Raw genomic sequence first — 26,706 nt, forward strand, 5'->3', positions numbered from 1 at the left:
AAATGCATAAGGTCAAATTGAAATAATGTAGCAGTTCAATTTTTTAATATAAAACATATGTCTCCATTTCTAGCAAGACCCCTAGAAGTTCAAAAAAATAACTAGAAGTTCAAATTTAAATAATGAAGTGGTTCCATATTTATATTTATTAGAATTTTCCTCGTAACTAAAGAATAACCGAAGAAGGCTGATTTAAAAAAAATAGAGCAGCTCAAAATTTATAAAGAAAATGGATTTGCCTTGTTTCTAAATTAATAAAGAAAATGGATTTGCCTTGTTTCTACAAAAAACCTAGAGGTTCAAATTTAAATAATGAAGAAGTTCAATGTTTATTACAAGACCAAGAAGTTCAAATTAAAAAAACAACCAGTTCAAAATATTTATAAAAAATGGAGTAGTTCAATGTATATGAAGAACTAAGGTTTTCCCGTAACCGAGAGAAGTTCAGATTGATAAGTGCCAGAAGTGCACGTACCGCACAGTGTGCTTTTGTATGGAAAAAAGTATGAAAAAGCAAAGGCTAAAAGTTTTGTTGCTAGAAGTTCAAGTGCTCGGTGTGAGAAAGTTCAAAAATTCTTTTGAGAGTGGTTGAACAAAAATACGTGTCAGAAGTTCAAGGTGAAAACAACGAGAAGTTCAACTACTGCAAGGAATGCATTTCAGGTGACAATAAAAGTATAGAAAAATAAAAGCTTAAAAGGTTTGTTGAAAGAAGTTTAAGTGCTATGTCTAGGAAGTTCAAAATTCTTGCAAAAGAGGATCACCTTGTATTTCCATGTTCGATTTTTTCCATATAAAAATCGAATACAATTCTTTACTCAAAATATAAAAAGGTGAAGTTCAAATTGAAATAACAAAGAAGTTCGAAGTTTATTAAAACCTAGGATTTACCTGTTCAAAAAATAAAAAACACAACGCCATTTTTTCCACTTTTAAAAAGAACTCATAAACGAAAAAATGATTGCTATAAGTTTAAGTGCTCGGCGAGGGAAAGTTCAAAAAATTCTTGTGAGAGAGGTTCACCGTGTATTTAGATGTCCAAAAATACATAAAAATATGTTGTTTTTGTGTTTTAAAATAATTCTCTCAAACTAGAGAGAATTTCAAAGTGATAACAACCGGAAGTTCACGTACTACATTGTGTGTATTTCATATAAGAAAAATACAATAAAGTGAAACAGAGTGAATTTCAAACAGAGATGCCACAGAAGTTCAACTACTTCACGCAGTGCAAAAAAACAACACGTCAAAAACAGAGTGAAGTTCAAACAGACATGCCCCAGAAGTTCAACTACTTCACGCAGTGCATTTCCGTTCGCGATGAACGCAAAAATCATGATCTCGCCATTTTCTAATCTACCTCAAAAGTACAGGAATATCATTTGTGTAAGTTTCAAGTCCCTGGTCGGAGAAAGTTTAAAAAAATTATTATGAGAGGGGTTTGTACAAAAGGAGTAGCATTTGTGTAGCACTAACGAATGGATGAGAAAATTACAAACGAAAATACATCACAAAAGTTCAACGTGAAAGCAACATGAAGTTCAACTACTACGCTAAATGAATTTTAGATGAAAAACTTTTAAAATCATCACGAGTATGAAAAAACGATCAACACGGGAAAGTTATGTGCTTACAACAGCTTTCCACTGGTATATCACTTGCTCAATTCCGGTGAGTGGATGGAGAGTTACGAGCAGTGGATGGAGACCTACGAGCAAAAAAATCACGTGAAAAATAGAGTGAAGTTCAGGCACACGTGCCAAGAAGTTCAGGTTCTTCACGCGGTGCATTTTCGAAGAATCTGTTTCGCGATAAAGGCAGAACGCATGATCCCGCCGTTTTCAAAATTACTTGAAAACGGCTAGGAATCATAGAAAACCATCAACATGAAAAAGTTTCGCATTTTCCGTAGCTTTTCAGCGGTATATTATTTGCCCCATTCCAATAAAGTTTGTAGAAATTACGGCGAAAATACGTTTTTCGCCATTTTTGAAACTGACTTAAAACCGTAAAGAATTGGGAGAAACAATACATACCAAAAAGTTTCGCATTTGTTCAAACTTTCCAATGCCATATCATTTGCTGCATTCGGACGTACGATTAAAAAACTAGCTCGAAAATACGAACTCGGTAGGACTTGGACCATTTTCTAAATTACTCTTAAACCATTCAAAATTAGAAAAAAACTTTCAAGATGAAAAAGTAGCGCATTTTCATAAGCTTTCCAACGCCGTATCATATGCCTCCATTGGATTAGCCGTTTAGAAATGACATTGAAAAAATGAACTCAGCTGTTCGGTTTACGAAATTTTACGTTTTTTCAAATTACTCTTTAACCATAGGAAATTAGAGAAAAATTTCAACATGTGGAAGGAGCAATTTTGCAGCAGCTTTCCAACGCCATATTATATGCCTCATTTCGATAAACGGTTTAGAAATGCGATCGAAAATACGATTCACGTTTTTTGTGCGAAGAAAAAACGGTTTTCAAAACTGCTCTTAAACCGCTTATATTTTGCCAAAAATTTAAGTTGGGTCATGATATTGGTGTCCATAGCTTTCCAACGGTATATCGCAAGCCCCATTTGGGCAATGTTGGCAGAAGTTCAACCTAGTTCACAGGGAAGTTTAACGTACTACTAGCGGGGCAGGTCAGGTTGTGATCAGAATATTATTCTGATCCCGTGATCAGAATATTGTTTATGTTATCATAATAGACCCACCCTATATATATATAGGATGGGTCTATTATGATAACACCCCTTAAGAGTATTATTCTAATAACACCAGCCTTATTCTGCACATCCCCACCAGACAGCCGCCGCCCCTCCCCTCCCGACCTTCTACTGTGGCAGCGGCCTGGGAGCGCCGCCGCCCCTCCCCTCCCGACCTTCTACCGCGACAGCAGCCTGGGAGCGCAGCCGCCCCTCCCCTCCCAGCTTTCTTCCGCGACAGTGGCCTAGAAGCGTCATCGCCCCTCCCCTCCCGGCCTTCTTTCGCGGCGGCAGCCTGGCAACAATGTCGCCCCTCCCCTCCCCGCTTTCTCCCGCGGCGGCGGCGGCCTGGGAGCACCACCGCCCCTCCCCTCCCGGTCTTCTTCCGTGGCCAATCACTCGTGGTAAGTCTTCAGGTGACTTCCGAACCTTCACAAACTTGGTCATTCGACGATCCACAATTCCTCTTGGATGCTCTAGACCATGACGCCTAACCGTCTGGAAGAAGCATAGTCTTCAAAGGTAACAAGCGTCGGATCCACGCAGGATCAATCTCTTCAGTGATGCTCAATCACTTGGGGTTTGTAGGTGTTTGGGTTTGGGTTTTCCTCACTTGATGATTTTCGCTCAAAGTCCTCGGAGGATGGGTTGCTCTCAAATGACAAGTGTCAGTTTCTCTCGGAGCAGCCAACCAGCTAGTGGTTGTAGGGGTGGCTATTTATAGCCTAGGGAGTAGCCCGACACGATAAGACATAAATGCCCTTCAATGATATGACCGTTAGGTGGATAGATATTTTGGGACAGCTGGCGCATAGCACAGCAACGGTCGGAATTTTGAGTGGCAAAATCCTCAGGGTTATCATGTTCCTCACTGTGTAGGCAATCCGCACTGGCGAATTCCTAAATCCTCAGTCAGAACAAATTCCTCAGAGACCAGAAGAACTTTGTCTCTGTCACTGAAGAATATGACTGGACTGTATGAGATTTCCAATGGCTTCACTCGAAGGGATTGGTAGGTGTAGGATTTTGAGTTGAGCATCACATGGAAATTTTTCCTTAGTATTTCCTCGACCCCCTTTAACAGTACGGTGTTTCCTATGACTTAAGAAAGAGAAAATGAAACTACGAAAACAAAAGTCTTCACACTTCATGTTCCTCGAATGAATACCAAGTCTTCAAGGTCACACCAATTTCTTCACTTTCAAAGTATTCAGAAAGTCTTCAGAAATCCAAAGTCTTCAGTCGAAGAACTTCATTTTTAGGGGTCGACTTTCTCTGTAAATATCAAACTCCTCATAGACTTATAGACCTACGTACACTCACAAACACATTAGTCCCTTAGCCTATAAGTCTTCAATACACCAAAATCACTAAGGGGCACTAGATGCACTTACAATCTCCCCCTTTTTGGTGATTGATGACAATATAGGTTAAGTTTTCAACAAGGATAAACATATGAAGTGTAAATACTGATATTGAGGAATTTGATTGCAAGATATAGAAGAACTCCCCTTGAATATGTGCATGGTGAGGTATTTGCTTTTGAAGCAGTGCACACTTGAAGAGTAGAATCATGGAGATCTCCCCCTATATCTTGTAATTCATACACGCATTTGACATATCACAATGAAGAGTTTGAAATGCATGATGAAATATGGTGACTGATGTAATTCAGCATGCGTGCATTAGCATATATGAGGAATAAGCATGCAGAAAAACATATCAAAAGTATCAGAGCACCATCGGGTTTAAGTTTACAACTCGATCCAATAAAGTCTCGGAAGAACGAGAGTTGTAACTTAACAAAAAAACACCCACATAGAAAGGCCCGCTTGAAGACTAACTCAAAATTCTCCCCCTTTGTCATCAAATGACCAAAAGGATTGAATATGAGGACTAACGCCCCTGAAGAATATCAAGTTGATGAAGGAGCGGCAGCGTTGTTGGGATCGTTTGTCATGGAAGGGCCTGCTGCAGTGTCGTCCAAGTCTTCATTCTCATCGGTGTCGCGCGATGAAGAATATGAGCTGGCCACCAAGGAAGGAACGTTGACCTTCTTGAATTTCTTCGGTGGAGGTGCAGACCAGTCAAAATCTTCCTTGAGACCCATTTTCTTGAGATCTTCTTCACCATACAGATGTGACAGTATTGCCCAGGTGCGACCGAAAAATTCATGGAGGTAGTATTGTTTTTCTTCACTGCATTGTGCGTAGCAGTCATGTTGTGAAGAAATGAACCAAACTGACGCTTAACCCATTTATGGTTTCGATCCACCTTCTGGTGAAGACTAAGCAGAAGCTCACGGCCAGTCATCACATGAGGAGCAGTGGCTTGAGGAGTAGACTTGGGTGCATTGGCAGAGTCATGTGTGGCAGAGTCATCATTGGTGGAATAAGATGCAGCTTTGCGAAACTGTCCATCCAATGGACGAATGCCTTCATCTATAACAGTTGGTGCCTTGCCCTTTTCATCAACTAAGGAATAGGGGCAAGTAGCTGAGGTGATTCTGAAAATCAGCTTTGTAGTTGAGTGAAGTCCTTGCCCTAAGGAATTTCATGATCCAGGGTGCATAAGGCTTCAACTCAAATGGAGAGAGTGCAACATTTTCCAGAGTCCTCATGAAGAAATCATGATAATTGACAGGAATGCCATGAACGATATTGAATACCAGATTCTTCATGATGCCAACAATTTCCTCATCAGATGAGTCGTGGCCTTTGATGGGACTCATTGTCCTCGTTAGAAAGCGATAGACAGTTCTGGGCACATATAGTAATTCCTTCACGAGGAATTTGGTTCGTGGGGCCTGACCTGGCTTCAAAGGTTTCATCAGAACTTGCATGTACTGATTTGTAAGCTCGGGTTCACTGTAAATGCAACGAGCTTCTTCAAGGGAGGAGTGAGTGGTAAGGCACGAAGCAATTCAGTAGCTGGTGCTGTGTAGTGAGTGTTCTCAGACATCCAATCCAGCACCCATGAATTCACATCTTCAGAGTCTCCTGTGATGTGCAGCGTTGCATAAAATTCAAGAATAAGTTCTTCATTCCAATCACAGATGTTAGAGTAGAAATTTAACAGTCCAGCGTCATGAAGAACACTAAGGACTGGCATGAAGCACGGCAGAGATTCCATATCCACGTGACGAATGTGCTCATGGTAAAAGATTTTGTTTTTGTTGAACAGCACTGAGGAATAGAAATTAGCCTGGCCGGCAGTCCAGAAACGCCTCTTCCTAATGCGAGCAGAGTCATAAGGGTTGTAGTCTGTGAAGAATACGTGCTCGCCGAAGAAATCATCATCCTTGAATTTTTTCTTCCTGGAGAATGGATCCTTTGGCTTGGGTAGAGGAGTGTCAGTGAGTTGCATCACGACCTCAGGAATCTCAATCACAGGTTCTTCAGGCTGAGGAATTTCTGGTTCCTCTTCAGTGGCAGTCTGCGTCTTCAGATGTTTAGCAGCATCAGTTTCTTCAGCACTAGTGGCTGGAATTTCTTCATGTACAGATGAACTGGGATGAGTTTCTTCAGATCCCATTTGAACAGTTTGTGCAGGGGACTGGGGTATTTGCTGCAATGGTGTAATATTGGAGAGTTTGGATGCTGACTTTCCCAGAATTCATCACTCATCACTGGTGTGGAGCAGCCAACGTCCACATCTTCATCTTCCATTTCTTCAACGCCAGCCTCTTCAGTAGTGAACTGAGGCAGAGGCGAGGAAATGACAGGTGTTGAAGGGATCTCATCCACTTCAATTTCTTCATCCAACTGCTCTAACGAAACAGCAGAAGGATTTTCTTCATCAGATCCGCTGGGGGTCACATATTCTTCATCGAAAGGAATAAGCTCCTTTGATGGCATGGTAGAGAGAGGAACAACATTAATGGGATTTTCAAACGAGTTGGTCAAAGGCTTCATCTTATTCGGAGCTGAAGAATCTGAAGTAGCTGATGCTTTCCTTTTCTTCACTGTTGCACGCTCTACAACCTTGGTCTTCTTCACATCTGATGCAGATGGAAGGATCGGAGTTGGTGTAGGCGCAGGAGGAGCAGAGGAATCTGGTTGATTTTCTTCAGGCACAACTGATGCAGTTGCCCTGACTTCTTCATTTTCTTCAGGCGCACCACTAGTGGATGCCCTGGCAATTTCTTCAGCGGTTGGAATGCAGTCATCAGCCCTGGAACTCACATTTTCTTTAGCAAGTTCATCATCATCTTCGTCTTCTTCAGACGGCACTTGGAAGGCGACCTGCTTCTTCTGAGGACTAGGGCGAGGACCTCGTCCAGCAGTGGCCTTTGTCTTCAGTAGAGAGGGTCCCGTTGAAGAATTTGGTGCAGCTGAGGAACTAGCTGAAGCTCCTGAGGCAATTGAGACGCATGTGGTCCTTTGACACATGGCGAGATGCACAGGTGCAGAGGACTTTGTCGGAGCAGCTGAGGACTTGTGAGGAGCTGAGGATTTGGGAGGAGCAGGAGCAGCATGAGGAATTGGCCTTGATGGCTTTGAAGATTCTGGCCGTGAGGGCATTGCTGAGGAACTTGGCCTTGAGGGCACTGAAGGCGAAGCACTTGGCTTGTGCGCGGGCTTCTTTGACATGGCCTTCTTAGGCTTGACAGAGGCCTCAGCGGCAGCAGCAGCAGCAGAGTCTTCGTTGAATTTCCTCACAGCTTCTTTGGCTTGTTTAGCCAACTTGGCTTGGCGCTTGGCCCATTCATCAGGATAATCCTCACCACGCTTGAGGCTGGTGGGATCAGCTATTTGGCCAGGTGTCAATGGAGGTCTTGGGCATGGAGGATTGAGTGTGAATTTCTTCATGTATTTGGGAGTGACATATATGTACTCCCTCCACTCTCTATCCCATCTCCTCTCTATCTTCTGAATGCGCACCTTGCGCTGATTTTTGTCTTCCTCGGGAGGTGTGCAGTACCGAGCATATATATCATCAGGGATCTCAAACGCAGTGTTGACCTCAGGCCTCTTTCCTCCTTTCTGTGGCTTCTTACCGTCAGCCATTTTCTTCAGTTGAGGAATTTGAACAATCGAATTCTCTGAAGAAGTATGCAACTTTTCTTCGAGGAACGCTGCAAATGAGTTAAGTTGATGAGAACCTAGTGGTTCAGCAGCTGACATGAGTACCTGTGAACAAAGTATAGTTGCGAGGAATTTGGAGAGGTCATATGCGTTCTCAAAAGGCTTTTATAAAGAACAAGTTTGAGGAATTTGAACAGATAAGTCTTGAAGAATTTCACTGAGCGTTCTTAGTCTTAGGTTCCAGAGTTGTACATATCAGAAATCCGCACAATTGAGGAATCTTGAAGAGAAATTTGCAGCTTAGAGAAATGAATCAAGAACAGATGATATGTGAGGTGTTTTAGTGTGTGAAGATGGGAAGAAAAACACCTTTGAAGATTTTGTAGATAATCATTTGAATCAACTAGGGCAGTAAAAGTAACTTTTAATTACCCTGGATGAAGAACACGATGAACTGGAATGTGGAGATGTGAAGTTCATTAGTGCAGATCTTCCTACGCCCTAACTTGGCAGAGGAAGACGGCTACGGCGGTGGCGGAGTGAAGATTTCCGCGGCCGGTGCGAGTACGGCGGCGACGAGGTCGAGGCAGTGAAGCTCTTCCTCACCGGCGACGATGAAGTAGTGGCGGTGCTAGGGTTTGAGAAGCTCAAGTTGGAGAGAGGTCGAGCGGAGTAAAATAAGTGAGGAAGGGAGAGGGGGTATTTATAGCCATGGTGAAAAACTGTTCGCCCGAAGAATTTGGACGAACGTGCCCCTAACCCTTCTCATTCGCATGACATGTGTCACCCACGTACTGAGAAGTGGAGATCGTGTTAGATCGTGGGTGAATAGATAAGTATGTCGTGGGATGCGGAATGGTTTGAGCGGCAAAGCCAAAAATTTGGATAAGATAAGTTAAAAGTTCCGTTCGCAAATTCTTCAGCTGACAAGGACACAGTGAAGATTTTGAATGAGTTTCAAATAGAACACACATGAAGAATTTGTGAATATATTGGGTTGAGTATAGCATAGAGGGGAAGGGTCCGATCACATTCACTTAGCAAAAAAAGAACCAACTTGAAGAATTAGCCATAAGTGAATGTTGTAGAGGACATAAACTCATATATATATAGCCAATGAAGAAAAACGACGGAAACGGTGAAGACAATGCAAAGTTGAAGAATATAAACAGCTGAGGAATTTCAACTTTTGGTGGTGGCGTGACCCACCGTATAAGAATGATGATTTCAGACACCGCGTACAATTGTCGTAGAGTTCTGAGAATCAAATTCTTCATTAATTTCTTCACACTTAGAGTGTTATTCTTCATTGATTGAAGAAAAACGTTTCTTCATGTGTTGCACATCTAAGTCATCAATTTTGCATAAGTGTTAGGATGAGTGTCCTTTTCAAAGATCATTCGAAGATTCTAGGATATTTAGCTCACACCGCAACTTGCTAAATCTCTTCTCATCCAAGGGCTTTGTGAAGATATCGGCTAGCTGTTCTTCAGTCTTCACATGCTCAATAGAAATGTCGCCCTTCAACACATGATCACAAAGAAAATGATGATGAATCTGAAAGTGCTTAGTCTTCGAGTGCTGAACTGGGTTGTGAGCAATCTTGATGGCACTCTCATTGTCACAGAAGAGAGGCACATTCTTCATGTTGACGCCGTAGTCCTTGAGAGTTTGCTTCATCCACAACAATTGAGCACAGCAAGAACCAGTGGCAATATACTCAGCTTCAGCAGTAGATAGTGATACGCAGTTCTGTTTCTTCGAGGACCAACAGACCAAAGAACGTCCGAGGAAATGACATGTACCAGATGTTGACTTGCGGTCCACATGATCACCAGCATAGTCAGAGTCAGAATATCCAATGAGATCAAAATCCGAGCCCTTGGGGTACCATAATCCAAGTGTTGGTGTGTGAGCTAGATATCGAAGAATATGCTTCACAGCCTTATGGTGTGATTCCTTCGGTGTAGCTTGAAATCAGGCACACATGCAAACACTAAGCATTATATCTGGCCTAGATGCACATAAGTACAATAAAGAACCAATCATGGAGCGGTATACCTTATGATCGAAGTCAATACCATTTTCATCAGTGCACAGATGGCCATTTGTGGGCATAGGAATTTTGATGCCTTTGCAATCTTGCATGCCGAATTTCCTCAGTACATCCTTGAGGTATTTCTCCTGAGATATGAATATGCCATTGTGTTGTTGACGAATTTGAAGACCTAAGAAGAATTTCAATTCTCCCATCATAGACATTTGATATTCTTCACTCATCATGTAGGCAAATTCATCACTATAACGTTGGTCAGTATAGCCAAAGATAATATCATCAACATATACTTGTCACACAAACAATTCACCATCATAAGATTTAGTGAAAAGAGTAGGGTCGAGTGAACCGGGTTTGAAGCCTTTATTCATGAAGAATTCCTTCAAAGTATCATACCATGCCCGTGGGGCCTGCTTGAGGCCATAGAGGGCCTTGTTGAGTCTGAAGACTTTGTCAGGATTCTTTGGATCTTCAAAACCTGGGGGTTGAGCAACATATAATTCTTCCTCAAGCTTACCATTGAGGAATGCACTTTTCACATCCATTTGATATAAAGTGATATCGTGATGGTTAACATAAGCAAGTAATATTTGAATAGCCTCAAGTCTAGCAACAGGTGCAAAAGTTTCATCGAAATCAATTCCTTCAACCTGTGTGTAGCCTTGAGCTACGAGCCGTGCCTTATTCCTCACCACAAGGCCATTTTCATCTTGCTTGTTGCGGTAGATCCACTTTGTGCCAATGATATTGTGCTTGCGAGGATCTGGACGTTTGACCAGTTCCCAGACATTGTTGAGCTCGAACTAATGTAATTCTTCTTGCATGGCCTGAATCCACTCAGGCTCCAGAAATGCTTCATCTACCTTAGTGGGCTCTGTGATAGAGACAAAATCATAGTGCCCACAAAAGTTAGATAAATGTGAAGCTTTTGAGCGTGTGAGAGGACCTGGCGCTTTGGTGTCATTGATGATCTTTTCAACTTGCACTTCTTTTGCAATGCGAGGATGAGCTGGTTGTCGTTGAGGAATTTGATCAGCATTCTCTTCAGCACCATTTTCTTTAGTATTTTCTTTAGGTGCATTAGCTCGACGTTCTTCATGTTTTGGAACGAATTCTTCAGCAGATTCTTCAGTAGGAATGACATCCTCAGTAGCCTTGAACTTGATAGTTTCCTCCGGTGCTGGTTCATCTATCACAGTAGGTAGGTGCTCTCTTTGCGAGCCATTAGTTTCATCAAACCGCACATCTACAGTTTCAACAACCTTGTGAAGAACGTTGTTGAAGACTCTGTAGGTGTGCGAGTCCTTCCCGTAACCAAACATAAAACCTTCATGTGCTTTCGGTGCAAATTTTGAGTTGTGATGAGGATCTCTAATCCAACATTTAGCACCGAAGACTTTGAAATAACTTACATTGGGTTTCTTATCAGTGAGGAGTTCATAGGCAGTTTTCTTGAAGAAGTTGTGAAGATATACTCTATTGATGATGTGGCACATAGTATCAATTGCCTCAATCCAGAAACGACGAGGTGTTTTGTATTCATTAAGCATAGTGCGAGCCATCTCAGCAAGAGTCTTGTTCTTGCGCTCCACGACGCCATTCTGCCGAGGAGTATAAGCAGAAGATAACTCATGAGTAATACCAAGTTCATCAAGATAGTCATCTAGACCAGAATTCTTGAACTCCGTTCCATTGTCACTTCTAATGTGCTTGATCTTCACACCAAAGTTGGTTGAAGCCCTCGAGGAAAATCGTTTGAAGACTTCTTGCACTTCATGTTTGTAAGTAACAATGTGTACCCATGTGTATCGAGAGTAATCATCAACAATAACAAAGCCATATAGAGATGCATCATTTGTAACAGCAGAATAATGATTAGGACCGAAGAGATCCATGTGAAGCAATTCAAATGGAGGAGTAGTGGTCATGATAGTCTTCGCTGGATGCTTAGCCTTTGTCATCTTCCCAGCTTCACAGGCTCCGCATAGGTGATCCTTGAGGAATTTGACATTCTTGATGCCGATGACATGCTTCTTCTTCGCAAGCGTGTGCAGATTCCTCATGCCTGCATGACCAAGTTGTCGATGCCATAGCCAGCCTTCTGAAGCTTTTGCAAGTAGGCACACGGCTGGTTGTGGTCCTGTAGAGAAATCAACAATATACAAGTCTCCTCTCCTAAAGCCTTCGAAGACTTTGGAATTGTCAGCTTCCATAACCACAACACAGCGGTACTTGCCAAAGACAACAACCATATCGAGATCGCAAAGCATTAAGACAGACATGAGGTTGTATCCTAAGGACTCGACAAGCATGACTTTTTCCATGTGTCGATCCTTTGTGATCGCAACCTTACCTAGACCCAATACCTGACTTTTGCCTTTGTCGGCAAAGATGATATGCTTCAGATGCGACGGAGATAATGGAGCAGCCATCAATAGATTCTTGTCACCAGTCATGTGATTTGTACATCCACTATCGAGGACCCACTCAGTGGCTTTGGGTTGATCATCCTGCAGATGAATTAGTGCAACTTACGAACTCATATACTTCATCAGTGAAGAATATGACATCAATTCATCACATCAATTACATCAAGCAATAGAACAGATAAAGCAGTATGAGGACGTGAGAAATGAAAGTTCATTTCTTCATGATTAGCATGCGTCCTTTCAGGCATACTCAGGTCTCCAGCAAATTCTTCAGACGATTACGTACATCTGGAGACCTGACCCTGCAGAAGAGATTAGTTATTTTTCTTCACCACCCACATCTGAAGGGGTGGCAAAGAGTGCATCACTCTACGAGCTCCATACAAGAAAGGTGGCATAGAAGCCAGTCCATTTCGTTTCACATAAGAGGAGTTAGGATAAGCATATGAATAAGCAGAGAAATTCTTCGAGGACTTATAAACATGATGATTAGAAGAATAATGCTCATATTCATAGCCCTTAGCTCTTCCCTGCGAAACAGAGTTGTTAGCACGATGATATTCATATGAGGACTTCGATCCTTTTGAGGAATTTGATCCACATGTGGAGTTTGGTCCGTATGAGGACTTGGATCCATATGAAGAATTTGCTCTGGGGTTCCTATTCTTCACAGGTGGTGTCCTGACGACATTCACCTGAAGACTTTCAACGCCCTTTTTGGGAACCCAGCTTTTCTTCATAGGGGAACCGTTCCTGCACTTAGTGCCAACATATCTAGCAAATACTTCACCATTCTGATTTTTGAACAGATTATAGTTGGAGTCAAATGACTCACCATCAGAATGAGGAGATTCACATGCAAATCCAGATAAGTTAGATGGATCAACTGGAGGTCCCTTTGCAGCAACCCATGTAGTTTTGGGGTATAGCTCAGGCTTCCAATATGTACCATCAGCATTGAGTTTCCTCTCAAAGGCAATACCCTCTTTCCTAGGGTTCCTGTTGAGGATCTGCTTTTTAAGCACATCACAAAGAGTCTGATGCCCTTTGAGGCTTTTGTACATGCCTGTCATGTACAATTCCTTCAGCCCTGCATCGTCAGTGATACTGGCAGTGTCCTCAGGTGAGGAATTAGTGATAGCAGAGGCATGTGAAGAATTTGAAACATTAGTAGCATTTGAACATTCTGGTGAATAATTAACAGTTTCACGTTCAATGCACTTTAAGCATGGAGGAACAAATTCTTCTTGAGAAGCGCTGATTTGTTGAGCAAGTAATGAATCGCGCTCCTTCTGAAGATCTTCATAACTCACTCTTAGCTTCTCAAGATCCTGCTTTCTTTGAAGAAATTCATAAGAAAGCTTCTCATGATCAGTTAAGAGAGTGTTATGATGACCTTGAAGGTTGTCAAACCTATTCTGAAGTCTTTGAAGATTTTCAGTCAAGGCTTTAGTGCGATCCATTTCTTCAGCCAACATATCATCACATTTGTCTAGCATGTTTTGAACCTTTTCAAAAGTTGTTTGTTGTTTTACAGCAATCTTAGGAAGTTTAGAATAGTTGGGCTTAAGGTTTTCATTAGATTCATTCTCACTTGATTCAGAGGAGGTATATTTGAGTACCTTGGCACCCTTTGCCATGAAGCAATAGGTGGGAGCGTAGTCACCATCGCCTTCATCGGCCTTGTTGGTGAGGTCATTTTCTTCAGTGTTGAAGATAGATTTGCTGACAAATGTAGTAGCGAGGGCTAGGCTCGCCACTTCGGATTCGGACTCCTCAGATGCCTCATCTTCCTCATTTTCTTCAGATTCAGCCTCAGAGTCCATTTCCTTGCCAATGAATGCCCTAGCCTTCTTGGAGCTGCTCTTCTTGTGAGATGAGGATTTTGAGGATTATGATGACGAAGATTTTGAGCATTTCTTCTTTTTCTTCGCATCATCAGAACTGTAATCCTTGTATTTCTTATTCTTTGATTCCTTTTCCCACTGAGGACAATCTTGAATGTAATGTTCAGGTTTCTTGCATTTGTGACAGAGCCTCCTCTTGTAGTCACTGGATGAGGAATCATTGCTCCTTGAGGGTCTTCCAAAGCGACCACGTCTTGAGAACTTTTGGAATTTCTTCACGAGCAGTGCTAGCTCATGGCTTAGTTCTTCAGGATCACCAAGGCTGCTACCAGAGTCTTCATCTTCGGACTCAAATACTGCCTTGGCCTTCAGTGCACGTGATCTGCCATAGCTCAAACCATAGAGATCTCTTTTTTCAGCAAGTTGGAACTCATGAGTATTTAGCCTCTCGAGAATATCAGCAGGATCAAGTGACTTGTAATCAGCACGTTCTTGTATCATCAATGCCAGAGTGTCAAACGAAGAATCAAGCGATCTCAGCAATTTCTTCACCACCTCATGGTCGGTGATGTCAGTGGCACCAAGTGCTTGAAACTGATGTCAGTGAGGAGATCGAAGGTTTGTTGAACATTTTTATTGTCGAGTCTTTTGAAGCAGTTGAAGAGATTGCGAAGAACATCAACTCAAGAGTCATGCTGTGTTGAGACTCCTTCATTCACTTTGGACAGTCTATCCCAGATAAGCTTAGCAGTTTCCAAAGCACTCACTCTTCCATATTGTCCTTTGCTCAGATGTCCACATATGATATTCTTTGCTTGAGAATCGAGTTGCTTGAATCTCTTCACATCAGCAGCATTCAGAGAAGGTGTGACTGAGGGAACACCATTTTCCACAACATACCAGAGATCATTATCAATTGCGTCAAGATGCATTCGCATCTTATTCTTCCAGTAGGGGTAGTCCGTCCCATCGAAGGTACGACATCCAGTAGAGACCTTGATCATACCTGCGGTCGACATAACTAAAACTCCAGGCGGTTAAACCAAAATCACACAGAACAAGGGAGTACCTCGCTCCGATACCAATTTAAAGTGCGTTATATCGACTAGAGGGGGGTGAATAGATGATTTTTATGAATTCTTCACTGAGGAATTTACCAGTGAGGAAATTCCTTAGCGAAGAACTACTAGCAGCCGAATAAGTACTCAAAAGTAAGCATAACAGAGCACAAGCATAGTCATCATGATGAAATGAAGACAAGCATAGAGTACAGAGAGCGTAAGCACAGGATAACACAGGATGAAGACAAACAGACTGAAGAAATAGAACTGAGGAAATTGAGAAAATCTTTAGTCAAAGTCTTCAAACACAGATATGAACAAGCACACAACACAGTTATGAGGAAATGAAAGAGTTGAGGAAATAGAACCAGTAAGCTTGGTGAAGACAATGATTTGGTAGACCAGTTCCAAATACTGTCTTAGTTGTACGTCTGGTTAGGGCGGCTAGGTATTTAAACCTAAGGACACACAGTCCCGGACACCCAGTCCTGAACACGCAGCTCGGGACACTCAGTCCTCACCGTATTCCCCTTGAGCTAAGGTCACACAGACCTCGCTCAATCACTCGTGGTAAGTCTTCAGGTGACTTCCGAACCTTCACAAACTTGGTCACTCAGCGATCCACAATTCCTCTTGGATGCTCTAGACCATGACGCCTAACCGTCTGGAAGAAGCACAGTCTTCAAAGATAACAAGCGTCGGATCCACGCAGGATCAATCTCTTCAGTGATGCTCAATCACTTGGGGTTTGTAGGTGTTTGGGTTTGGGTTTTCCTCACTTGATGATTTTCGCTCAAAGTCCTCGGAGGATGGGTTGCTCTCAAATGACAAGTGTTAGTTTCTCTCGGAGCAGCCAACCAGCTAGTGGTTGTAGGGGGCAGCTATTTATAGCCTAGGGAGCAGCCCGACATGATAAGACACAAATGCCCTTCAATGATATGACCGTTAGGTGGATAGATATTTTAGGATAGCTGGCGCATAACACAGCAACGGTCGGAATTTTGAGTGGCAAAATCCTCAAGGTTATCATGTTCCTCACTGTGTAGGCAATCCGCACTGGCGAATTCCTAACTCCTTAGTCAGAACAAATTCCTCAGAGACCAGAAGAACTTCGTCTCTGTCACTGAAGAATATGACTGGATTGTATGAGATTTCCAATGGCTTCACTCGAAGGGATTGGTAGTTGTAGGATTTTGAGTTGAGCATCACATGGAAATTTTTCCTTAGTATTTCCTCGACCCCCTTTAACAGTACAGTGTTTCCTATGACTCAAGAAAGAGAAAATGAAACTACGAAAACAAAAGTCTTCACGCTTCATGTTCCTCGAATGAATACCAAGTCTTCAAGGTCACACCAATTTCTTCACTTTCAAAGTCTTAAGAAAGTCTTCAGAAATCTAAAGTCTTCAGTCGAAGAACTTCATTTTTAGGGGTCGACTTTCTCTATAAATATCAAACTCCTCATAGACTTATAGACCTGTGTACACTCACAAATGCATTAGTCCCTTAGCCGATAAGTCTTCAATACACCAAAATCACTAAGGGGCACTAGATGCACTTACATAGACTACACTAGACAAGCCATAGTCAAGTAAGCAATGTAGTGAAAGTACAAAGACTATCAACAGCTAGGTAGTATGGATTAGAATGGAAGACAGTATGAAGCCAAACAAGTAATAGTATTCACGCAGTGAAGTCAATCAGATCAGACAGGCAAGCAATGACTTCACGAAGACAAACTGAAAGTAAAGCGAAGTGGGGAATAGAACCAGTTGCTTGGTGAAGACAAGGATTTGGTAGACCAGTTCCAGTTGCCGTGAAAACTGTACGTCTGGTTAGGGAGGCTAAGATTGAACTCAGAAGACCGCGTCTTCACCTTATTCCCCTTGAGCTAAGGACACCCAGTCCTCGCCCAATCACTCTAGTAAGTCTTCAAGGTATGCTTCCAAACCTTCATAGACTTTGTTCACCGGTAATCACAATGGCTCTTGGATTCTCAGAACGCGACACCTAACCGGCTGAAGGATTCACAGTCCTGAAGTGTAACAAGTCTTCAGGTCACGCGGATAGAAAGACTTCAGTGATTCCTAACACTCTTTGGCTCTGGGTGTTTTGGGATTTTTCCTCGCAAGGATCTCTCTCTCAAAGGCTTTGGAGGTGGGTTGCTCTCAAACGACAAAAGCCGCGCACTAACTCTGAGAATCCACCAATTTATGGTGTAGGGGTGGGCTATTTATAGCCACGAGGCAACCCGACATGATATGTCCGAAATGACCCTGGGTCACTAAGGAACCAACACGTGTCCAACGGTCGGATTTCAAACACACGCGACAGCTTGACTTAGGCTACAAGTAAAGCTGACTCATCCAGCTCTAGATAAGATTCGCTCTCATTGTCTTCGCTCGAAGACATAGGATTTTGGTTGAGCATCACATCAGTCATTCTGACTTTATTCACTTGGACCCCACTTAACAGTACGGTGTTTCCTATGACTCAATAAATAGGAAAAGGAAAATATGAAACAACTATGTATTTGCACTCCATGGTCTTCAAGTGAATGTATTCACATGTCATAATCTTCGTCATGAATGTCTTCACGAACTACCATTGTCTTCAATGTCTTCACACTTTTTTAGAGGTCATCTCTTGTAGGTAAAGCGAATCAATGAGGGACTACTACCTGTGTTATCCTGCAATTATCACAAACACATTAGTCCCTTAACCAAGTTTGTCGTCAATACTCCAAAACCAACTAGGGGTGGCACTAGATGCACTTACAATCTCCTCCTTTTTGGTGATTGATGACAAACTGGTTGAAGTTTTCAACGGGGATAAAAGTATGTGAAATTTAAAAATCAAAGTCATTGTCTTCATAAGTTGCAAAAGGCTCCGCCTGAGGATGTGCATATAAGTAGTTTTCTTTTGAATGCAAATGCACATGGCAGGTTTTACTTTGTGGAGATCCTCTTCAACTTACGAAGACAATTCATTATGCATACATTAGAATAGCAAAGATAATGACATGTATAATGAGAAATGGGCGTCTACAAAATGACGTCATACGGAATTTATCATCGCATCACAAAGTAGCAGCAAAAGTAGCAAATGACCATCAAGTTTAAGTGTTACAACTCAAGAGCCAAATAGTTTCAAAACAAGAGTTGTAAGAACTTAGCAAAAATAATGCAACCACCCCATATGGACCCGCTTGAAGACTATTAACCTCATATGCTTCTCCCCCTTTTGTCAGTAAGGACCAAAAAGGTTTGAAGACATAGAGGATCTACTCGTTCCCAGTTGGAGTAGATGTTGGAGCAGGGTCGACGTTGGAGTTGGGCGGTGCAGACGGGCCTGAAGTAGAATTGTGGTGCAGTGTAGCCACAGTTGGGGAAGTGGCGTCATCTTCTTCATCGATGACTCTTGCAACAACATTTGCAGCCGAAGACGAATGTTCAGAATCTTCAATTGAAGGTGTGCGACGCCAACTTGCAGATTGCGAAGGCCTAGAGGCAAACTTGAAGCTCTCGGTGAAGCCATCTTCCGAAGATGATCTTTAGAGCAGAGCAATGTGAGGCTCTTCTAGGACCGCCGACAAGCTTCATGTGCGACGAATGAGTTCTTGGTGGCCAGGTTGCGAATGCGATTAACATCAACCAAGAGACTCTACATTTAACGCTTCAGCCTATCATGATGCCTATCATGCTTTTGATGTAGAGAAACTAGAAGCTCACGGTCGTTGAGGACACGAGGACGCTTCTAATGCCTTTGGGCAATTGTGCTGGCAGTGGCTTCAGTATTGGCACGATGCGGTTGATGCAAATTGCTAGCCAGAAGATATACAGGAGTAGCAGAATTTGACACATGAATCCCTTCAATTGGCTATGTGAAGCTTTGGAATTCAGCATTTTGAAGATGGAGTGGCTTCTTTGCTGGCTCAGGGTAGATGGCTTCAATGGACATATCAACATCAGGCAGAAATGCAACATGGTTGCGCGCTGAAGGTTGATAGTTGATGGTTGAATGAAGCTTGATCAAACGCATCACCCATGGAGCATAAAATTTTAGTCCAAAAAGATCAATCCCATAGGCTGCAAGCTGTCGGATGAAGAAATCCTGAGTGTTGAATCCGATGCCATTGATGATATAGAACACCAATGTCTTCATGGCGCCTTCGAGTTTAGCTTCAGAAGAATTGCCTTTGATTGGCCAGAGAGTATGCCTCAGAATGTGATAAACTGGGTGCGGCAAGTACTCAAGGTCCTTAACAAAGAATTCCTTGGGGTATTCGGCGTCATGGGGCAATGGCTTCATCATGCTCAACATCTGGCTCATGTTGGGCTCTGGCTTCTGGAATATGCTCTGCAGTTCGTACTCATAAAGCTGACAACAAGGTTCATACAACTCACCTGGAGTGGGCAGGGAAGTAAGCTCAATGATGTCCTGAGCTTTGGCTTCATGATGAATGTCACCTGTCATCCACTCAAGGATCCAAGTCTTCGGATCCCTGTTGTAGCCTCGAATGTGCAATGTAGCATAAAACTATAGCAGAAGTTCTTCATTCTAGTGCTCCTTGTCAGTCACAAACGACAGTAGCCCAACGTCTCTGAAGCAGTCCAGTGCCTCCTCAAGGCATGGCAGCCCAGCCATAGCATCACAATCCAGACCCTTATGAGGAAAAATCTGGTCCTGGTTGTATAAGATGCAGGAGTAGTAGCTTCGCTGCTGATGGCTCCAAAACCTGTTGAAGGTGATCTTGGGGTTCTTGTAGGGGTTTTTGGTGCTGTCTAAGAAAGTGTTGTGCGCCCTGAAGCTTTGCACATCAAAGGATACTGTGGTTGTTGCAGCACCGGGAAGCCTTGGTAGTCTTGGCTTCGGCTTCTGAACCTGAGGCCTCTGCTCCACATGATAATCATACTGAGGACGGGGAGCAGTGGATGGAACCATGACTGGCCATTTGACAGTGACAAGCTCACCACTACGATTGAACGCACGTTCCATTGTATGAGGCCTTGGTGGAGGAACGGCGTCATCTGAAGTGATTGGCTGCACAATGGTGTCAGTTGCAGCATTGGCTTCGGGCTCCACATTGTCTTTTGCCATGATAGTGTCATTGGCTTCAGTGGTGTTCGTGGTGGTAGCCTCATTGTTTTCAACCTCCATCTCTTCAATGACTAGAGGGTCGGGCACTATCACATTCTCTTCTTGAATGACTGGATCACTGATAGGGGGTAGCTTATCTCTCTTCTTCTTTTTCTTCTTTGGCTGATGTAGCCGGAATGTCTTCAGCAGCTTTATCTTCAGACTCAGAAGCAGACACAGAAGGGATGGCTTCAGGGAACACTTGATGTGCAAATGAGCTTGTGTTTTGCACTTCCTCTTCTGGTATGCTTTACATGGAGACCTGAGGCCTTTGCGAAGCCTGTGGAATGCTGGCGATGCCTTTGGAGAGGAAGTGGTCTGTTCCATGTAGTTGTCATCATCAAGCACCAGAGTGATGACTTGAGCTGGTGGAGTACGTGGGATATCATCTTGCAGGGGGGGTGTCTGGTTGTTGCTCTACCCATGAGTCATCTTCAGCAACTGGCGTTAAGCGACGGCCAATGCTAATGAGTTCACTGCTCGTGAGAGCAGCCGATGATACCGGTTGGGGCTCGAGCTGAGGAAGGACTTCATCATCATTAACATTGTCTTCACGACCAATGTCTTCAGCTGCATTGGGGTCAACAGCTGGAATCTCTTCAGTTTCTGGAGTCTCTGTGGAAGCAGGCTCATGAATCACAAGGCGGCGCTCGCAGTTGGCAGAGGCAGGGAGAGCAACAGAGATTGGTTCAACATTGAGGGGCTCTGGGGAAGTAGCATGCTCTTTTTTGAAGACTTTGAAGCCTTTGTCTTCAACTTCTTCTTGGAGGGAGCATCATCAGAGGTGTCTTTGAGTTTCCTCTTCCTGGCTTCGTCTTCGGCTTGACTTTCTTATTCTGTTGAGAAGCTGTTAAGGGGACCTTTGGCTTCGAGCCAGTCATGCTGGCAGGGAAGATAATGCTTGGTTGGCCTTGCCTTGAAGATTTTGGTTTAGCTTCAGCAGACTTCTTGTTTTTCTTGACAGCCATCTTGGGGTCGATGCCAGGACTCCCAAGTGCCTTTCTCTTCTCAGCCTCATTGTGCGCTTGCACACATTTCTTCGCATAGTACTTCATGCGCTCGCGTGAGCCTTTGGCTGCTTCACGCTTCTTGTTGAACTCAGCCTTGAGGTCATTCATCACCTTCTTGAATATTTGCACATCAGCAACACCGAGCTTGGCCATGTACTTCTTCAAATGTGCCTTCTCATAGTCTATCTTGTTCTTAAGCTCAACTATCTTCTGAGCTAAGGCAAGTTCGTTGGCAATGGCTTCGTGAAATGTGACGCTGATGTCCACAGGCAGCTGCAGATCATCAATGTTGATGCTTTTGTCCTCAAACCATTCATCAATGAAGTTGTTCAGTATATCAGCATCAAATAGAGGCAGATCGTGGAAGATCTTAGTCTCTTGCTTGCTATTGATCAACATTTCTAGAGCTTCATCTCCAAGATCTTCATCACTTGACAGATCGATGGTATTGTCCTCATTGCGTAGAACAGCAGCAGGAGTGGGGTCATGCCCAGAAATCTTCTTAGGCTTCTTGGTCTTCTTGGAGACACGAGATAAGTCTTTAGACTTGAAAGTGAGTTATATCGACTAGAGGGGGGTGAATAGGCGATTTTTATGAAAGTCTTCAAAACATGGAAGTTTCAAAGACAAACGATAGAAATAAACCTATTACCATGCAGCGGAAGGTAGACTACACTAGGCAAACCATAGTCAAGTATTCAATGAAGTGAAAGCATAATGACTAATAGCAGCAATGTAGTAAGGATCAGGTAGGAAGATATTATGAAGCCAAACAGAACACGCAGTCACTCAGTGAAGACAAAAGATAGTGCAATCATACAATGACTTCACAGGGACCAACAGTAAGTAAAGGGAAGGGAAGGATGAAACCAGTGACTCGTTGAAGACAATGATTTGTTGGACCATTTCCAGTTGCTGTGAAAACTGTACGTCTGGTTAGGGCGGCTAGGTATTTAAACCTGAGGACACACAGTCCCGGACACCCAGTCCTGAACACGCAGCTCAGGACACCCAGTCCTCACCGTATTCCCCTTGAGCTAAGGTCACACAGACCTCGCCCAATCACTCTGGTAAGTCTTCAAGGTAGACTCCCAAACCTTCACAGACTTCGTTCACCGGCGATCCACAATGTCTCTTGGATGCTCAGAACGCGACGCCTAACCGGCTGGAGGATTCACAGTCCTCAAGTGTAATAAGTCTTCAGATCACACAGACAAGAAGACTTAAGTGATGCCCAACACTCTTTGGCTCTGGGTGGTTAGGGCTTTATCCTCGTAAGGAATTCTCTCTCAAAGGCTTCGAGGTGGGTTGCTCTCAAACAAAAAAAGCCGTACTCTAACTCTGAGCAGCCAACCGTTTATGGTTGTAGGGGGTGGGCTATTTATAGCCACTAGGCAACCCGACCTGATTTATCCGAAATGACCCTGGGTCACTGTCGGTGTCAAAACCGGCGGATCTCGGGTAGGGGGTCCCGAACTGTGCGTCTAGGATCGATGGTAACAGGAGGGAGGGGACACGAAGTTTTACCCAGGTTCGGGCCCTCTTGATGGAGGTAAAACCCTACGTCCTGCTTGATTAATATTGATGATATGGGTAGTACAAGAGTTGATCTACCACGAGATCGTAGAGGCTAAACCCTAGAAGCTAGCCTAGGGTATGATTGTATATATATATATATATATGATCTATCGACTAGCCTGGCCCTGGTTTATATAATGCACCAGAGGCCCAGGTTAACAAGAGTCCTAGCCGAATACGCTGGTGGGGAGAAGTCCTTGTCTTGATCGCCAAGTCTTGTGGAATCTTCCTTGTATGCGGCAGTTGTCCGAACTGGCCCATGAGTATACGGCCACGGGGGTCCTCGGCCCAATCTATCAGATCGGGAGATGACGTGTTGAGTACCCCCTAGTCCAGGACACCGTCAGTAGCCCCCTGAACCGGTCTTCAAGTTAGGGACGCTCCTCGATTCTTCCGAACTGTTCTTCATCTTCTATCGTCGGTCTTGAAAACTGGTTCAACAAATCTTCTCATCTTCGATCTTGAGGATCGCCGAAATGAATTCGACAAGTTTATACATTGGGTATCCGAGGAGCCCCTTTAAGTTTCCGGCCTTTATTAATGCCTTGTTATTTTTATGCCACACCTCAGGTTTGAAATTGTTCCCAGGCGGCAGCGTCCTCTTGCGTCCGAGCTCCAACGCCGGACTGCATTCGAGGTATCTTTTGCAGCCGAGCACCAACGCCGGACCGCTTCCCAGCTCTAACGCCGGAATGTATCCGAGCTCCAACGCCGGACTATGTATCCGAGCTCCAACGTCGGACTGTATCCGAGCTCCAACGCCGGACTATGTATCCGAGCTCCAACGCCGGACTGTATCCGAGGTGTCGTAAATCACCTTGGTTCAAAGAAGTTTGAAGGAGTTTAGCCGAGCTTAATGCCGGAAATGCCCTCTATGGAGCCAGCCACTAACGCCCGAGCTTTATGCCGGACTGCTTCCGAGGTGGTGCACCACCCCGAATGTGGGACGATTTTTGTTAATATATTTTTTATTGGTGCAATTTATTCTCTGCCGAGATATATAGCCAGTAGCCCTCAAGGTGTGTATCAGTCTAAAACCCGAGATGCACCTGAAGGATGACGTAAGACCGCAGATCCCAGTAGCCGCTGAGACTCAGGTTGATTTGCAAAATCGGCCTGAGGATCAAGTCCAAGCTCGGCAGAATACTTCGGGATACTAAAAGCGGCGTGCTCAGTCCTCGAGACTCAGGTTGGGTGCGGCCGACCAACCTGAGGATCAAAATCTCCTCGGAAACTATATTGCACATAAAATTTTCTGCATTGGACAAGCAATGCAGTAGCCCCCGAGACACTGGTCGGGTGGTAACACCAGATCAGGGGATCAATGTGCCCCTTTAATATTTGTAAATAATAAGCCCGAAGCCCAGTAGCCCCCGAGCCTTAATGCGGGCACGGGTGGCCGAATTAAGGATCAATATCCATAGTAAAATCACAAATTATGTGTAATGACTCTTATGTATCCAAGTACTTTACGTCATTAATGCTCGGATCCGCATTGTACAAAACTTTGTTGACCGACCATCGGCTTCCACCTCCTCGGCCAGTAGCCGAGGAGTGTTTGTCCTACTTTATAAAGCCTTTATGAGGGCAAAGATTTACAACAAACAAGGCAATCTGGCCATACAGTTTTATAAACAAAGGTACGCAGAGAGTTATATTACTGTTTAACAGAAGAAATGTCTTCCAAAGAAAATAGTCCCGCTATCGGTCCCTTTCTTTGGGTTGTCATGCTAAGCATGATCATTAAACCTCAGCTCTAATGTAAGAGCAAAATATTGAGGATTTAGTTTGGGAGGCCAGTTAATAGCCCCCGGTAATGTTCGGCGACAGTCGGGGTTAAGCCGTAAACACTTCGGCCAATGTTATGAATGGCCCATCATTTAACATCGGATCGCTGACCAGTTTATGCTTATTGTGAAAGTCAGTTTTCGGCTTTCTCCACTGAGGTGCTTAACCATGTGAGCTGGAAGCACAATCGCAGTGGTTCTCCCTTTGCACGCCTAGCCGAACAAAATGGAACGTAGGAAGCAAGTGCAGGAGCCGGGCAACCCAACTATTGACCGAAGACACAATTCGAAACCGATGCATATATAGCAATATCTGAGAATGTTTTTGCCGGATCCCTAAGGGTGTCCGGTGTTGCACTGCGAGACTAATGCTGGAAAAGCACAAATAGTTAGAAGTGCCAAAAAGCTTGGAAAACCAAGAAACATTAGTAAAAACATGACGTCCGAACAATATCAAGTGTTCGGTGCCAATCCCAAAGTTGGTCTTAGAAAAAAGAAGTGCTTCTGTCGTGCTTTAACATGATACCTCCTATCTCAAGACTTCGAGCGGGTCAGCCTACGGCTTCAACCTCCTATCCCGAGGGCGGAGTACTTCTCATCAGGCCAGTTTAGCAAACTAAACTCTAGCGGCTTTGAGAGAGAAATTAGGCTCCCTAGCTAGTGACCGCACACTCGTGTCGAAAAAAGGAGTGATAAATAATAATAATAAAACTTTGCAACGACTAAGAAGAAGAACACTTATTATAAAACGGCTCAAGTAAACTTACGAGCCCCCAAGTGACTTGGGTAGAAGAATGATTGCATGTACCGAAGTACTTATATCATATCTATGTTCAACCGAACTTTAAACGCGTCTTAACCGACCGTTAGCTTCTCCCTCTTCGGTCAAGGACCGAAAAGTGTTATGTACTCCATCGGTCGAGAATATCGACGGTGTTTCCAATAACTAGGCAATCAGGCCATAAGGCTGTAACAGACAAAGCGCGCTCAGGGAACTTATGCTATATTGCCGTGAAGTGTAAGAAGCATCTTCGAAGAAAATAGTACCCCCACCGATACCTTTCTTCGGTGCTCATTGTTATTATGAGACTTGTGCAATAGATTTTTTGTACTCATGAGTTCCGTTGTGTATCGACCATCATTGAAAACTATAAGAGCGCTAGCTTTCGGCTTCACCCAGTCTGAGGTCCGGCTCGGGCGACCCGATCGTGACAATCGCAGAGGTGCTCCCTTTACTCCCTAGCCGAACAATCGGGAACGTAGGGGTAAACATAGGAGCAAGGCAACCCAGCTTGCAAATCGCTTAAGTCAATATGGTGCATATTGTGGCATAATACACGAACAAGGAACGAAGCCATACAAGTATAATCACATGCAAGAGGAAAAGCTTCATAAAGGAAACCCCCAAGTGAATTGGGTCCTTGAATTTGTGTGTCACAAACAAAGTTTGGACAACGAAAAAAATTTACAAGCAACTTTTTCCAAAAAAATATAATGCTTGGTCGAACCGAACACAAGTTAGAAATTAAAACTTTGAGCATGAAAGCGACTTAGCTGGTTAATGTGTTCGGTATTGATGACGCGGTCCAAGCTTGATGCGGGGCAAGGTTCTATCCCCCAAGCCGGTCCCGAGGTGGCGGAGCAGAGAGCTCGACACGACGAAGTGGTGACATAGCACAGTCAATGCAGACCGGCAGAGTGACGCCGAAGTCCCCGGATCGTTTTCCTGTGCACAAAAAATAGTGCAAACCGGAGATAATAGTAATAATGATAATTAAAAAAATGTTGCATAATAAATAATTTATGCAAAGTGGGTAATAAAAGAAATATGGCCCGGCACCGAAGTCAATGTCGATGTAGGGCGTCGGCGTGATGCGGTAAAGGCGTGGCAAAGCCTGAATTCATAGGTCGGTCCGAGTTCCGGATGCGGCATTCGCCGGACTATGTACGGAGACTGACCGGACCACCATGCGACCGTCGTTAATGCGGCCACCATTTGATAGACCTGTGTACATATGATGGACAAACCAGAGTAATAATTCCTTGGGAAAAATTGAAC

The sequence above is a fragment of the Triticum urartu genome, chromosome 4 (genome assembly GCF_003073215.2).
Source record: "Triticum urartu cultivar G1812 chromosome 4, Tu2.1, whole genome shotgun sequence".
Classification (NCBI taxonomy): domain Eukaryota; kingdom Viridiplantae; phylum Streptophyta; class Magnoliopsida; order Poales; family Poaceae; genus Triticum; species Triticum urartu.